Source organism: Lygodium microphyllum, chromosome 9, assembly GCF_053477565.2.
Source record: "Lygodium microphyllum isolate KBCC chromosome 9, Lygodium_microphyllum_v1.1.10, whole genome shotgun sequence".
Classification (NCBI taxonomy): Eukaryota; Viridiplantae; Streptophyta; class Polypodiopsida; order Schizaeales; family Lygodiaceae; genus Lygodium; species Lygodium microphyllum.
Window position 1 is genome coordinate 52,797,981 of NC_141143.1, and position 13,909 is coordinate 52,811,889.

The following is a 13,909-nucleotide window of genomic DNA, read 5'->3' on the forward strand; positions in this document are numbered from 1 at the left end:
AAAAGCGACGAAAATGTTCATAAAGAAATTTGCCCTTGTCGTTGCAAAAAACGTTGTTGTTGGCAATGCCACAGAACAATCGATATTAGCGTCATTATAAGCATCGCTATTTGCTTCGATATTAGTATCGCAAATCAAATAACGACATTGATAATGACGCTTTGTAATGCATTTCGCGACGCTAATAGCAACGATAAAAGGGGAAAAAAAAACTTGTGGCATATAGCACTATGTGCTTTATTTGGGCCATACAAAATAGTTTCAGTAATGTGTACAATGCTCGTGTAAATAAATGCAAAGTGTACTTAAATCATAACACTGATACATGAAATAAATACATGATCGCATAATGAAAGCGACCAACACAATCATGGCAAGATACTACTACTACATAGAAAATGTCTACACAAAACACGTGACCAAAAGCTATAGATCCTCACTATCTGAAACCTCGTTCCGCCGCAAAGGAGCATCGAACAAACTCTGCAAAAGAAGAAACAACTACACATTAGTTCACCATACAATAATGCATTTTAATTAAACTTAGTAACTACGGACAAGAAATATGAGTGACTTACAGGACTGCCAAGTCCATACAATCGGTCGATCAATGCAGTGAGATCGTGCCTCTCAGCATATCGAGTCTCAAGGCCGGTGGGATCATGGTTTGTAATGGAGTGCTGCAAAGAAAATAAAATACAATTGTTAGAAACACGATTGTCAATACAAAGGATATTGCAAAAAAATAAGCAAGCAGAATAAAATAAAAACTTACAAAGTCCTCCAGATATGTCATGTGGCTGCCACTCCCAAGATGATGGACCACTTCGGCCTCTAGTCGTGCCCTCGCTGCCTCGCGCTGTTGTCTCCAACGTCCTAGAGAATCTGTAGCCTCCTCCATGAGTAAGTGCCAGTAATCTGCGTCTAGCCACTCAAGCTTTGAAGCTCCACTCTTGAGTGCCTTGCGTGCATCCGATCGTTTGTGTGACATGTATGCACGCATGCACTCCATCATCTAGCACATAGAAAACCAATCTGTTGCAGCTTGTACCAGAAAATCTGTAATATTTCGCGTGGAGAAAATAATTCGGACTAATAGATTTTTTTAAAAAATTTCCCCCCTTATCCCTCCAGCCGACTGACGAGCTAGAGGGGGAGGGGAATAGAAGGAGCTACTAAGCTCCTTGGTGCAGCCTTGGAGGGGGGGGGGGACATGCGTGTCGACACGCAAGAAGAGAAGATCCCCCCTCCCTCCACTATTTAAACGAGGGGAGGGGGACCGCTGTACAAGGAGGCTGGGGGTTGTGAGAGAAGAGCCTATCATAAGAGAGAGACAGAGAGGATTTGCACCGTGCTGCTGAAGTAGCCTTGGGGGGAGAAGCCGTGTCTTTGGGCAACAAGAGAGGAGGGTGGTCATCGCTGCCATAAGCGAAGGGAATCGCTGTGAGCTGCCACTCTGCGCTGACGAGGAGCTAGGCTGGGAGAGAGACGTGGAGCCCTGCATCGACAGAAAGCCGGCCGTCACCTGGATCCATAGCCCACACTGCCCTTGGCCTTTGTATCATTGCCTGGGGGAGTCCTATCCCCCCCCCCCCCCCCCACGTGGCCCTTCCAGAAGCTCCTTGGAAGGTTCCAAGGTGGGCTTCTTTAGCCCTTGTTCTCCCCTCCCCCTCCCGGGGTTTTAAATTCCCCCCTAAGCCCCTTGTTCTCCCCCCCCCCTCCTGGGGTTTTAAATCCCCCCCTAAGCCTTGTTTTTTTCCCCTCTGGATTTTAATCCCCCAAAAGTCCTTATTACCCCCTCGGGTTTAAATTTTCCCCCTCCTAAGCCCCCTTGTTTCCCCTTCCGGTTTTAATTTTCCCCCTAAGCCCTTTTTTTTTTCCCCCTCTTAGCTCTTTAGACTATTCAAGTCACACCCATAGGCCTACCTTGTCCTTTGGCTACCTTGCGGACTTCCATTCTCTTGCATTAATTCCTTCACTCACTTTTAAATCTTTTTGTGCAAGTGCTCTCGTAGTTGAGCTTTGTGTTCTTAGTCTTATTAAACAAGCCGGTGTCCACACACTCCCATGTCCTAAAAATCCAATGGCTTCGTATGGTATCCCGTAAGGAAGAAATAGCCATGAGATAAAAGATAGGGAGGGAAGTAGAGGGAGTGAAAAGAGGGATTGAAGGAGGAAGAGTGGGGAAAAGGAAAAAGAAAAGGAAGGAGAAGACGGTGGAATTCCAAGAAGAAAAAGGAAAAGGCTATCTCACATTCGAACTACGATGCCGCCGAAGAAAGTCCAAGGTGTAGCTGCGGGAGGGTCATCTCCCGATATCCATGTGGATATCTCACCTCAAAGCCAGGTTTTTCTTCTTGATGTTAATTCGGTTTTAAATCAATCATGCAAAGAAAAATTGTCAAGGAAAGATATATTTGTTCGAGTTATTTTTTAACGAAGGAGTTAGCTTATGAATGACAATGTATACAAATTAGCTTTCTTCAAATTGCATCAAGCATTATAAAATTATAGGCAAGATTAACCATTTACTATAGTAATATATTCCTAAAGTGTAGAAATTATATCTTGCACCATTAGTCTTATTCCTTTCGCAACGAATCATGGTAAAATGGCTAAATTCATGGAAGGTTTCTTCGATGCTCAAATTACTAGGGAGTTATCTTTGCTAGTTGCACATCTTAGCAAGGCAACTGTTGTTATTTGGCATGAGTTCATCTTTAAAGAAAATGGAAGTTAAATGTTAGGAATTAACAAGTATAAAAATTAGATATACGAACTCATTTGGAAAGAAAAATGTAATGGGGAATTGTTGGATGACACTCTATTAACACTTTTCCCCTACTATTTGAGGACTTGGAACTAATAAAGTGTGTATACACTAAATTCTCAGCTAGGCCTTTTGTCCCAAGGAGTATTGTCACCTTTGTATCATCTTGGCATTTATGCTATATGCCAAATTAAACTGTATTGATTGGGAAAGTTAATTGTCACAAGGATAGTAAAACCGTGACAAGACAAGTAAGATTACCTTCCACAAGCTAACCGAACCAATCTAAACATAGAAACATTCATACCCTAACACTTGACTACTTTCCTTACCGTAAGGACAATAATTTCATAAAGATAAGAAACTAGGGTTTGTCCCTAAATGAAGAAACCCTAGGCCTCAGCCTAAAGAATCTAAACAGATTATTCCATCGCAGGACTTGTGTAACATGTATGAAATCATTTTGTGATTGATTCACAAGGATAAAAGGAAAGAACACTTCCTTAGCAGTTTGCCATACAAGTGGGTTGATTAATGGAAATGTTTGTGCTTACTAGAGATTTTAGGGCTTTGTTTGAATTATGAATTACAAATTAAACAAGTACCTATACTTCAGGTTAAAGGCCTGAAGGGAGAGGCAGCTTCAGTTACCCCCGACTGCCTGCCTGACCCTAACCAAGGGGGTTGTTGACCGCGCCGGGAACGTGGACCGAACCTGCCGCGAGAGGTCTCTCCGTTGAGTTCTACTTGGAGCAGGAGGACGCTTGGGTGCCAGGGGGGGCTCTAGCCGTAAATCTCTCGCCTTCCAGGTCCTGCACAAGAGGCTAACATGACTCAGGATTGGATCTCGAGGCCCGCATACTAGTTGACGGGCGCAAGCTTGGAATAGTGATCCCTGGAGATTACTGGTTAGCCTTCCGGCAGATTATGGACAAGCCTACGGGCAGAACTTCTTGTAATTCAAAGATAAAATGATGAGATGTTAAAAGAACTTGCTTGATATTGTTTTTATATGTCACGTGATAAGATTACGTGAAGGAACCAGTGCTTAACAAGATTAATTAAAGAAGCTGATTGTTGTATGTCAAATTAATGTGTTAGGTAATTACATAAACTAAAACAAACCGAGGAAAGTGCGGAGGATGGGCCATGGGTCCGTCCTACGATTGGGTGTTCCCGGTTAGCCGGGAACTTTTCTCAAAAATCTCGAGGAACAGTGGAATAATCATCATCATCAAAAAGAATAATAAGAACGATGACCGAGAGTTACGTCTTACCCGATTTACGCTGTTTTAGGGGAACCGAATGGTACTATGCCTTATGGCAGAGAGGTTGAGCTTTGCAGCCCTCTCGTTTCCCATTCTCCTTGAACCAAGTGCAGCGTGAATCCGCTTCGGACCTAGCGTTTCTGCGTAAAGTAGTTCGCTCGGGTCTGACGCTAGTTGCTGTTAGCTAATGACCCATTAGGAAAACCCTAATTCCAGTCGATCCTAAGTGGGAACGGCCAGGATACTTCCGCTACGTGGCAGACGCGGGAAGAACTAGATCGCAAAACCCGTAACATTCCATGGGAGTGCCGGGCGGAGCTTTCTAGACATCCTTTCCGATGGACTGCTAAGACGTGTCCTGGATAATACTATGGGACACGTTACAAAATCCTCATGCAAGGATGCTACTATGTAGTCCTTGCTCCCCTTCGGTATATTCTTCTTCCAATGATCTTAGACATTGTGCCGAAAAACTTGTTGGCACAACTCTCTCATGCGAGCCATCACCCTCCTCCCCTCATGATTCATGATGATGGCTCTTGACCTATCATCTACAAGGTATGCATACCCCTCTAGGGTATGCCTAAGATGGGTCCTCTTCCACCTGCAACCACGCTCGTAGGCATATCCAGGAGACCCTTATACATTTGGTGTACCTATTGGGGTAGTATCTCTCAGAGTAGCACCCATAGGGTTGCCACCTATGGACGATTGAGCAAAAGTTGGAGTGATTGGAGTAGACATCCCCACAGGTGTGACACATCCCGGAGGTGACACAACTCCAGCTAAACGACGAGACCGAGACATTGCGTCAGTACCTCCACAGCAACCACGTGAGCCACGCTCTCTTGAACCGGCACGAGAGCGAGGAGTAGCACATGTATTCGGAGCCGACTGCGGGCTCACTGCATCCAAATCTACGCAGCATCCCTCTAAACCACTCCCTCCGTCTGGCCCAAGTCTGGAGCGTCGACCTCGTCAGCTGGAAACTAAAGCATTAGAGCGCGCAAAAGTAGATCTAATAGAGCGGCCTGATGGTGTCCGAGACAGCTCTTGGTCCACCATATCTTTGAATCTCACCATCTGATTTGAGACATACATGTGAAGATCTCTTGTAGCTCCTCATCGCTCATCCCTTGACTCATCGTGATGATCTCAATATCCACAAATGTCACCTACACAGACAAAAATTGATGTTAGCATAATCAATATAAATCACACAAAGGATGGTAATATAAATCTTAAAAAAATTATCTGACTTAAAATGCATATCTTATATACCCTTATAAGCGATTCCTCAACAAATTGAGTAGGTGGATGCTCCAAGTATGAAGTACCCTATGGTCCCATGTTGACAACACCTAAAAACATGCCATTTATTGCAACAATTTTTTGGCAAAACTGTATACAATTGACACCTTATTACTAAATTTTTACATGAATTCAATGCAGATGCGGTGTTCGTTGTTGCTGTCTTTGGAGGCCGTGTCCTTGCAGTCTAGCTAGGAGATGAATCTATGGGAAAGTTCTTGTATGAGAGGAAGGTGGAGTTTTAGATAAAAATTTGATAGGTCTACTTAGTGAATCTCAGCTATGACTGTTTAAAATTTTACTGTAGGGATTATTACTACTTAGAGGAGATAGGACCTTGTTATAAATTAGGAGTTTTCGGGGGAATTTTAAACAAACCACAAGGTCTTGACAAGTTGATAGGATATCTTAGTATTAATCTCACGGATGGAGGATTTCATTAGTTATGCTATCTCCTACCTCCTAATGATGAAATTCTTTATGAAAAATACATAGCATTATGATTGTGATTATTGTCTACAGTAATACTGTAGTGATGATCAAGGGGTGATCATTAGATCATTGATGATTATTATGGAGATTTCTTTGGGGAGGTGTTGAATATTAGATTCAAGAGAATAGACTCTTGGCAGGGACGAAGTAATCCAAAGGGGACTGCTTTGCTACTAGGCAATTCCCTATGGAGACCAACATGGGTGTTATCAAGGTAATTTGTAAATCACCCATGTGCGTCAAGGTAACCATTAGCAGCCTTTGACCATGTTGAATATGTCTTATAAGCTTTTTGTCAAGGCTTTGGCACTCAAAATTAAGTGATTACTAGCTTAAGTCATCCACCCCGAGCATTATGGCTTCATTTTTTTTATCAGAAGATAGAAAATGCCATCCCTAGCCTTGCAACAGCTATTGACTAAGCAATGATTGGTGGACAGGACTACCTCTTAGTGAATGGATTTTGAAAAGGCATGTAATCACATTCCTTAGGATTTCATCTGCATTTACCTCGAAGCAATGGTCTTTGGAAGGAAGTTCTCTAGAATGATTATGACACTCCTTTCAAGTGTAGAAGTTAAGAGTATCCATTAATGGGGCGATCTCCAAATCCTTTGAGCTCAAAAGGTCTATGAGACAAGGTTGTCACGTAGCCTTGCTTCTCTATGCCATAGAAAACAGCCATTGCTAAGAAGATTAGACCAGGTATTAGTACCAAGAGGGACCTTGCAAAGCCTAAACATGCACGATGTTAGGGCAAGTAGTAAATCAATTCTTCGTGGAGGATAACTCCAACATCATCACGGCCCAATGAAGTCAACTCAACACATTGTTTGAATCTTTTCAAGACTTCTCTGGCCTATCAGGCTCAATAATAAGCAAGACCAAATTTGAAGTGTTGTATCTAATGACACCCTTGAATGGCTTCCACTATTAGGCTAGAAGATAATTAAGAAATGGGAGGTTTTTAGATACCTTGGATTGCCCCTTGCTAGGCATGGGGATCACTATTACCTAGTGCTTCAATTGGCTAAAGACTAAAATGGCTTCAAAATTACAAAATTGGAATGTAGAAGCTATTGCTTTAGGGGTAAGGTTCCTCATCTTAAGTTCTATACTAATGGTTATAGTTATCTTTGTAGCTAGCATCTTTACCTTCAGCAAATAGGCATGGAATGAACTTGGAGAGGTACTCAATCGCTTCTTGTGGGCTAGAGGAGATGCCCAAGCTAGGCATGCCATTTTCATGGGACATTGTCACTCATAATAGTAAGGGGGGGCAGTTACATTTTGGGGGGTCTCTCTCTCTCATATCCTTCGATTGGTCGCCGAATTCCCTGCTCTACGTATCTCTCGATTCCTGCAAGCCCTTCTCTCTGTTCACCCCAGACCCTCTGTCTCTCTGGCGTTTTGCAAATTGGGGCCTCCTTCCATGGTGGGCTTGGCCTCCGCCCCTTTTTCTGCAATGGGTCTTCATCTCCCACTCTAGGTCCGCCGTCCGCCCATTATTCCATGACGTGTTTCTCTGTTTAATTGGTATGCGCGTGCGGATTAGTCTCTGCATCCATTTTCATTAAGGATGTGGCGAAAGTTATTGGTAAAAAAAAAGAAAAAAAAGAAAGGGGGAAATGGTTAAGAATCGGAAGAGGGTGAGAGAGAGAGGTACTACCATGGAGAAGGATGCAGCAGTCACAATGCTTACTAAGGAGACCGCGCCACGACACGAAGAGAGAGAGATGGCTTGGAACGTCTTCCAATTCTGCACCGGGCTATGGATCGGCAGACATTGACGCTAGGGGAGAGAGCGTGAGAGAGAGAGAGAGAGGTTCGCAGACACACAGTGGAATGTCGTATCTTCTCCCTCACCTCCATTCCGGATGAGCAGTCGATCAAGCCATCCTCGCAGAGGAAGAGCGCGCCGTCGTCATCAGATTCGGGCATGACTGGGACGAGACTACGAAGAGAGTGAGAGAGGGAGAGAGATCAACACTTCCCCCCTGCCTTAATGGCTGTCGTTGGACTTGCTGGGCCCGTCTCGTTCCCTCCGTGACATCCCCGAAGAGCCCACCAAGACCACCTCCTCCATCATTGAGAAAGCTGCAGGATTCCTTCGAGACTTCCAGCCCATCAAGAGAATCCATTCGCACCTCTGCGCATTTCACTTCTATGCCTACGACTTGAAAAGACAGAGCCTGTTGTGCTGTCGGGCCAACGCATGCTTTGATTTCGAAAACTCGGAATATTATTGTTCCGATCTTCAGATATCCTTCAGTCCTGTAGATCATAAGTTATTTCAGTTGAATCGAGTGCCTTAGAGACCCAAAAGAAATCTCAAGCTCACTCGAAAGGGCATGTCAGGTCGAGTTGAAGACATTGACAGAGAGAGAGAGAATAAAAACTTGGTCATTTGGCAAGAAGGGAGAGATAATTATGAAGGGGGGGGGGGGGGGGGGGGGGGGCGCTATCAAGGAAGAAAGAAGAGAGGGCGCCTCATTGCACTTAATGATTCGTTGTAAAGAATGAAGAACCATCTCCATGGAAGCCTAAACAAGATTGGAAGATCGTTGCAGACATCAATGGAATCCTCATGTCTCTTCTACTTCACCATGCCTTCCCTATAATAGCCAATTTAGAGCTTCAATACACTGGTATAAACTGAAGTTATAGGCAGGAATAGCATCTGGGGTAATTGTGGGGAAGCAAAACAAAATGATGAGCTCCCATTTGAATCGACTGGATAGAAGACAGACATTGGCTGGACTATAGGGGGACACGGTCTCCAAGGACGTGACGACGATCCGCGGTTTTACACGTAAGTGTCTTAATTCGTTTATCTAAAATAAATGATATGGCATGATAATTTCTTTAGTTTAATATTTTTAAAATATGTCTTTAAATCTGTTTTCTCATGCTACATGGTTATTTGCATTTATCTGAACTGGTTTTTATTTATTAAAAATAAAAAACAGTTGAAAACACTAAAAAATGACTCAAAATTATCATAAATAAAATTTTATAAAATTACTGACTAAAAATTTATAAGTTTTGGTATTTTTCCTATAAATCTTATGAGTCAAGGAATTTATTGAATTTCTATCAAGATTTTTAAAGATGTTTTGTTATATTTAAAAATTAGAAAAGAGTTATATTTAGGGAAAAAGCATAGTTTTCCTTTACGTAAAATGTGTTATTTATTGATATAAACTATGGATTCTTAGTGAAATATTGGAAACAAAATCTCTGATTTGTTAGTGCATTTATGTTGTAAGGGTTAAAGTAAAGAAACAATAATTTAATAATATTTTACTAAAACATGCTTGTATAAAGATATGGTGTTTTGGTTTTGATAAGAGAAATTACACATGCCGTGGACATTTATGAAACATGGGAGGGTATAAATAAATTAAAAAACTTAACAAAACTTTATAATAATTTATAATGTTATGTTGTAGTTACAAAATTTAGTTTAAATTAAAACCAAAATAAAATCAAATAATTTAACGATTGGATGGCATGGGGGAAAAAGCCTCAGCATATATATTAGATTTTTACATGTTATTCATTTTACAACCAATTTCTTAAATACATGGAGTGGAGGGCCACTAGGATAATTTAAAGAAAACTAAGGGGATATACGGGATTTAAAATGAACGTTGTATGTGAACCATAAGAGTGTGGAAAGAACTTGTTTTATCATGCTGATACTGGTTATAGAAGAGGCAAAGAAAGGACGTGATTTTTGCGGAAAGAAAAAAAAATTATTTAAAAATTAAAAGCAACGACAAAATTTATATGGAGTGGGAAACGTCTACCAAGGGAGATTAAAATTTAGGGGTTTATGGTACGTCAGAAAATTTGATTTGAATGTTTGTTTAAAATTAAACAAATAAAAAGAATTAATTTTAATCAGGTGGAGAAAAACATAAAAAGGAATTTTAAACGGAGATATACAAATAGATCTAAGAGATCTATATCCCTGAAACAACCTTTCCAAAGTCAAACATTAAAAATATTTCCTGGATAAACCGACCACCAGCATGGCAGGAGAACATTATGAGGAGCTGCCTCTGAGAGATGGGGAGAAACCATAGTTATCTTAGGTTTAGCAATTTAGTGCCCAGTATAATTTATTGAAGTTTAGAATCTTTGCAGTTGGACTACTACAAACAACGTTGTAGATATTAGGGAAGGCTAAGTCGAGTCAAATTAAAACAATTAGTGCAAATAATCACTTGTTTAGTGCAACAACTCTTAGGAGTTGGCTTGTTAACCTGGGTAAAAGTGGCTTGGTCTTTGGCCAAACACATGTTAATCTCCTGACACAAATCCGCGTATACTAGAAGGTCAATAGACATGTCACCACAAAAGGATGAGTCCATCTCATTCTTAAAGAATTCTTGGACTCCTGTATTTCCATCATTGTTACCCGATACTGGCTCCTCTACATGCTCCAAGCTTTCAGTGGCCTCCACCCCTTGCAATATCAACCCCTCTATTTGCATACTATCCTCATCTATGCTCGATACATAGCTTTGATTATATACTCTTGCACTTCGGGAAGCTAAAGGTATAACGTACCATCATCAAGGTTGTCAGGGGTTTGGATAGAAAATTACATGTTCACAATCATGTACAAGAGAGATTTAACTATTGTGACATGTATTGCACAAATGTGTCATGCAAATCCCTCAAATTTTTTTCAGAATCTATTTCGAGAAATCCAGATGGACCTCCTCGAACAATTACTCCAGCTCCAAGTACCACTTTGAATCACTACACATCGAATAGGATCACGGAGAAGCTACAGTAATCCACAGTGATAATACTTTGCAAGTTTCCAAAATACTCCATCTCATCTATAACTGTGTTTGGATCCGTTGCTCGTCGTCGACTCTCTTGCTCGAACCTTGCCATGATACCATAATCTGTTGTGGAGCGCATTTTGTCAATACACTCCACGCGGAAATACTGTCCACGTAACCATGCCACATTATATATTTTGTACTGTACATTGAAACACTCAATTAGTTGTCGCATATAAAATATAGATACAACAAACCCTAAACACATCATCATCTTTGGACTACATCTCCTTGAGAATTCCCACTCCTTCGTTGAGACCTCTGCCCCTTCGCGAGATGCTACGGTCAAAGCTCCATGCAACCATCATGTTGACATAAACCACGGCATCTCCTCCATGCCCTCCTCGGGATATTGAATCAGTCGATGGTGCGTACTATGTCGAAGTTAAGATCGCGCTTCCTCTCGATCTTTCCTAGCTTGCTAGTACCTAGCAAGCCATATCTCCATAGAGGCATGGTGCAATATACAAAATCAATTCACTTTCTCCTCCATTGCATCATTCATTCTTTTTTCTACCCCATTTTCAATCACCACATCTCCGGTCAGACTATCATTGTCCTTCAACAACCATAGCATATTGTTATTTGAATCCATTGTTGGTAGCCATTGTGAAATATTCAATAGCGCCTCAGACATCAACCAACCTTCAGCCATGCTACCTTCTCACCAAGCTCGTTGTTGCACAAAGCCTTTCAAAGTTTTCATTAAGTGCTCCAAAAAGAACATCCATCACATATGGACATGTCCAACAATCTCAACTTCATCTATAAGATGCACAAGAAGGTGGATTTGTATCGTGGGCATGCTAGTATGTAGGTATTTCTAAAAGAGACTGACTATTTCCACTGCTCCCTGCCTTGCGCATTCAATAAGAGATGTCTTAATCTCCTTCTGTGAGATTCATTGCACTAAAATTGAAAACCTCGAAATCACCTTGTGTATTTCTAGAGTAAGGCATCCTGCGATCACGATCGGTAGTACAAACTGTCACAAACAAGGAAGCATTATGAACAACGACTATACTCCAAATATCAAAATATGTAGGCCACTTGCAATCCGTTTGTAGTACAAACCTGACATATCTTATGCCAATCATGGGATTTTAGCCATGATAATTGGTCGTCTTTAGAAAACACGAACATGAGAGAACTCATCATACCCTTCGGAGTGCAGATAGACTTGACTATTTTCTTCATGATGCACTTTTCTTTAGTGGACAAAACCTAAGGAGCGCAAGGTAGCTGCAAGCGACCATTAGCACTTGACTGTGGCCAAAGCGCCTCCATCTTACCTACCTCCTTTAAATCCATTCATGCCCCTACACTGTCTCTGTTTCCTGTGATCTGGTCCCATAGCAAGGTGCCCATGTTCTTGAAAATATGCATGGGATCCAACAAGTGGTTGATCTGTAAGTGGGTCCAATACGGCAACTTGTAGAAAACTGAGAACTCTTGCATTCTGTTTGGATGTGACTCCGTGTGAGTTGTTTTCATCTCATACCATCTTTGGGCTTTCATACGTGCTAGAGGTTGTCCAAGAAAACCTTCCTTGAGTTCATGACCCTCTGGAAAGAAAGTGGCGTATCCTTGATATACTATCTTCTTCATGGTTCGTGACCTTCGAGAGTCTAACTGTTGCCCAGAAAATGGACCTGCATGATAACCTGAGGTAACCAGACCTGTCCCAACACCTCTATCTAGTGAATACAAAGTTGAACGAGTTAAGATAGATATTACCAATAAGAATGGAAGCCTACTTACCTGAGCACTCTCCGAATCCCGAAAAGTCATGCATAGTCCACACGAGAATGGCTCGAATATTGGCCGACCATTGACCATCGTGCTTGCTCATATCTTGCATGGTAACCCCCTCCTCCCACAAAATCTTAAGATCATTGACTAATGAACAAAGATACACACCCATATTTTTGACTTTGTGGTGACCGGAAATGAGCAAGCTAATGATGAGATGTCATTTCTTCGTAGAAAGACATGGAGGGATATTGTAGTTGATAAGCACTATAGGCCAAACACTGTAAGAAGTTGAGTGCAGAACGAATGGATTCACACCATCTATAGCAAGATCGAGTCGAAGATTCCTTGGCTCCTAAAAAAAAGCCTAGGAAGATAAAGTCAATGTCGCTCCGTACGCATGAATCTACTGATATTCGTTGAAAATCTATCTATGGACCTATTCTACGCATGCCACGTTGTCAAGCTCACCATGCATGACGTACAAAACATGTGGTTTATGTGGGGGATAAGCCAAAAGTTTATAATAACTTTTTGAGGGATGTTTGCCCTTGCAAGTCTTGTCGATATCTATGAGCATCACACTTTGAAAATGCCTACGTAGTCTTTTATTCTCCTCAAAATAGTATGCAATCATTGCTACATGCATGGATGCTGTTGTAGTTCATGCCAAGCTTTCGTAAAACATGTCATGCATCATCACGAGACTCAGGCATGGTATTTGCTAGTGCCGAAAAGAAATCAATGAAGAGTACGTACAAGGTACCTAAACAACTCTGTCACACTCGCATCGCTCCACCCGTATTTTGCTTGTACACTTAGGAGTGCAAGCAGTGTCTTCGGGCGAGATACTCAGTACCCATCATATAATGGTATGGATGCTTCCTCTCTAAGCGGATCAGAAGTCTCAACATCCATGGGTGTCAATGCATTGATGATTGCCTCCATCTCAGGCTCCAAGATTGTAGGTAAGTTTGGAAGGCTGCCTGACTCCTCTGGTATTGACGGTATAGATTGGGTAGTACCTTCCAAGTGGTGGATTGGGTCAGGCACTCCATCCATTGCATGCCCACAAACTCTTAACTGGCCACAAAGGGTGCACTCCTCCTTGACGTCACCTCCCTAGATAGAAAATTTACCAGCCACACCCAATGTTTTTGTATATGGTATTCAATTAGCTTGCGAATACAATGCATTATTGATATACACTTTTCTTACCATTTTCTCAAAATCTAAGATCGCCTGATCAATGAACTCAGATTGAGACTCGTCGAAGCATCGTACATGTTCTATCGACAATCGATATTTTCGTCTAATTGCCAGCTTACATTGAGAGCAAGGACATGGGACACACTGATTAAGATATGCCTCGGGATCTTGAACATCATGACCTTCATCGTTTTCCATTTGGTCTACGTTACGACAAATAATTTATTTTTGTTATCAATCTTTTT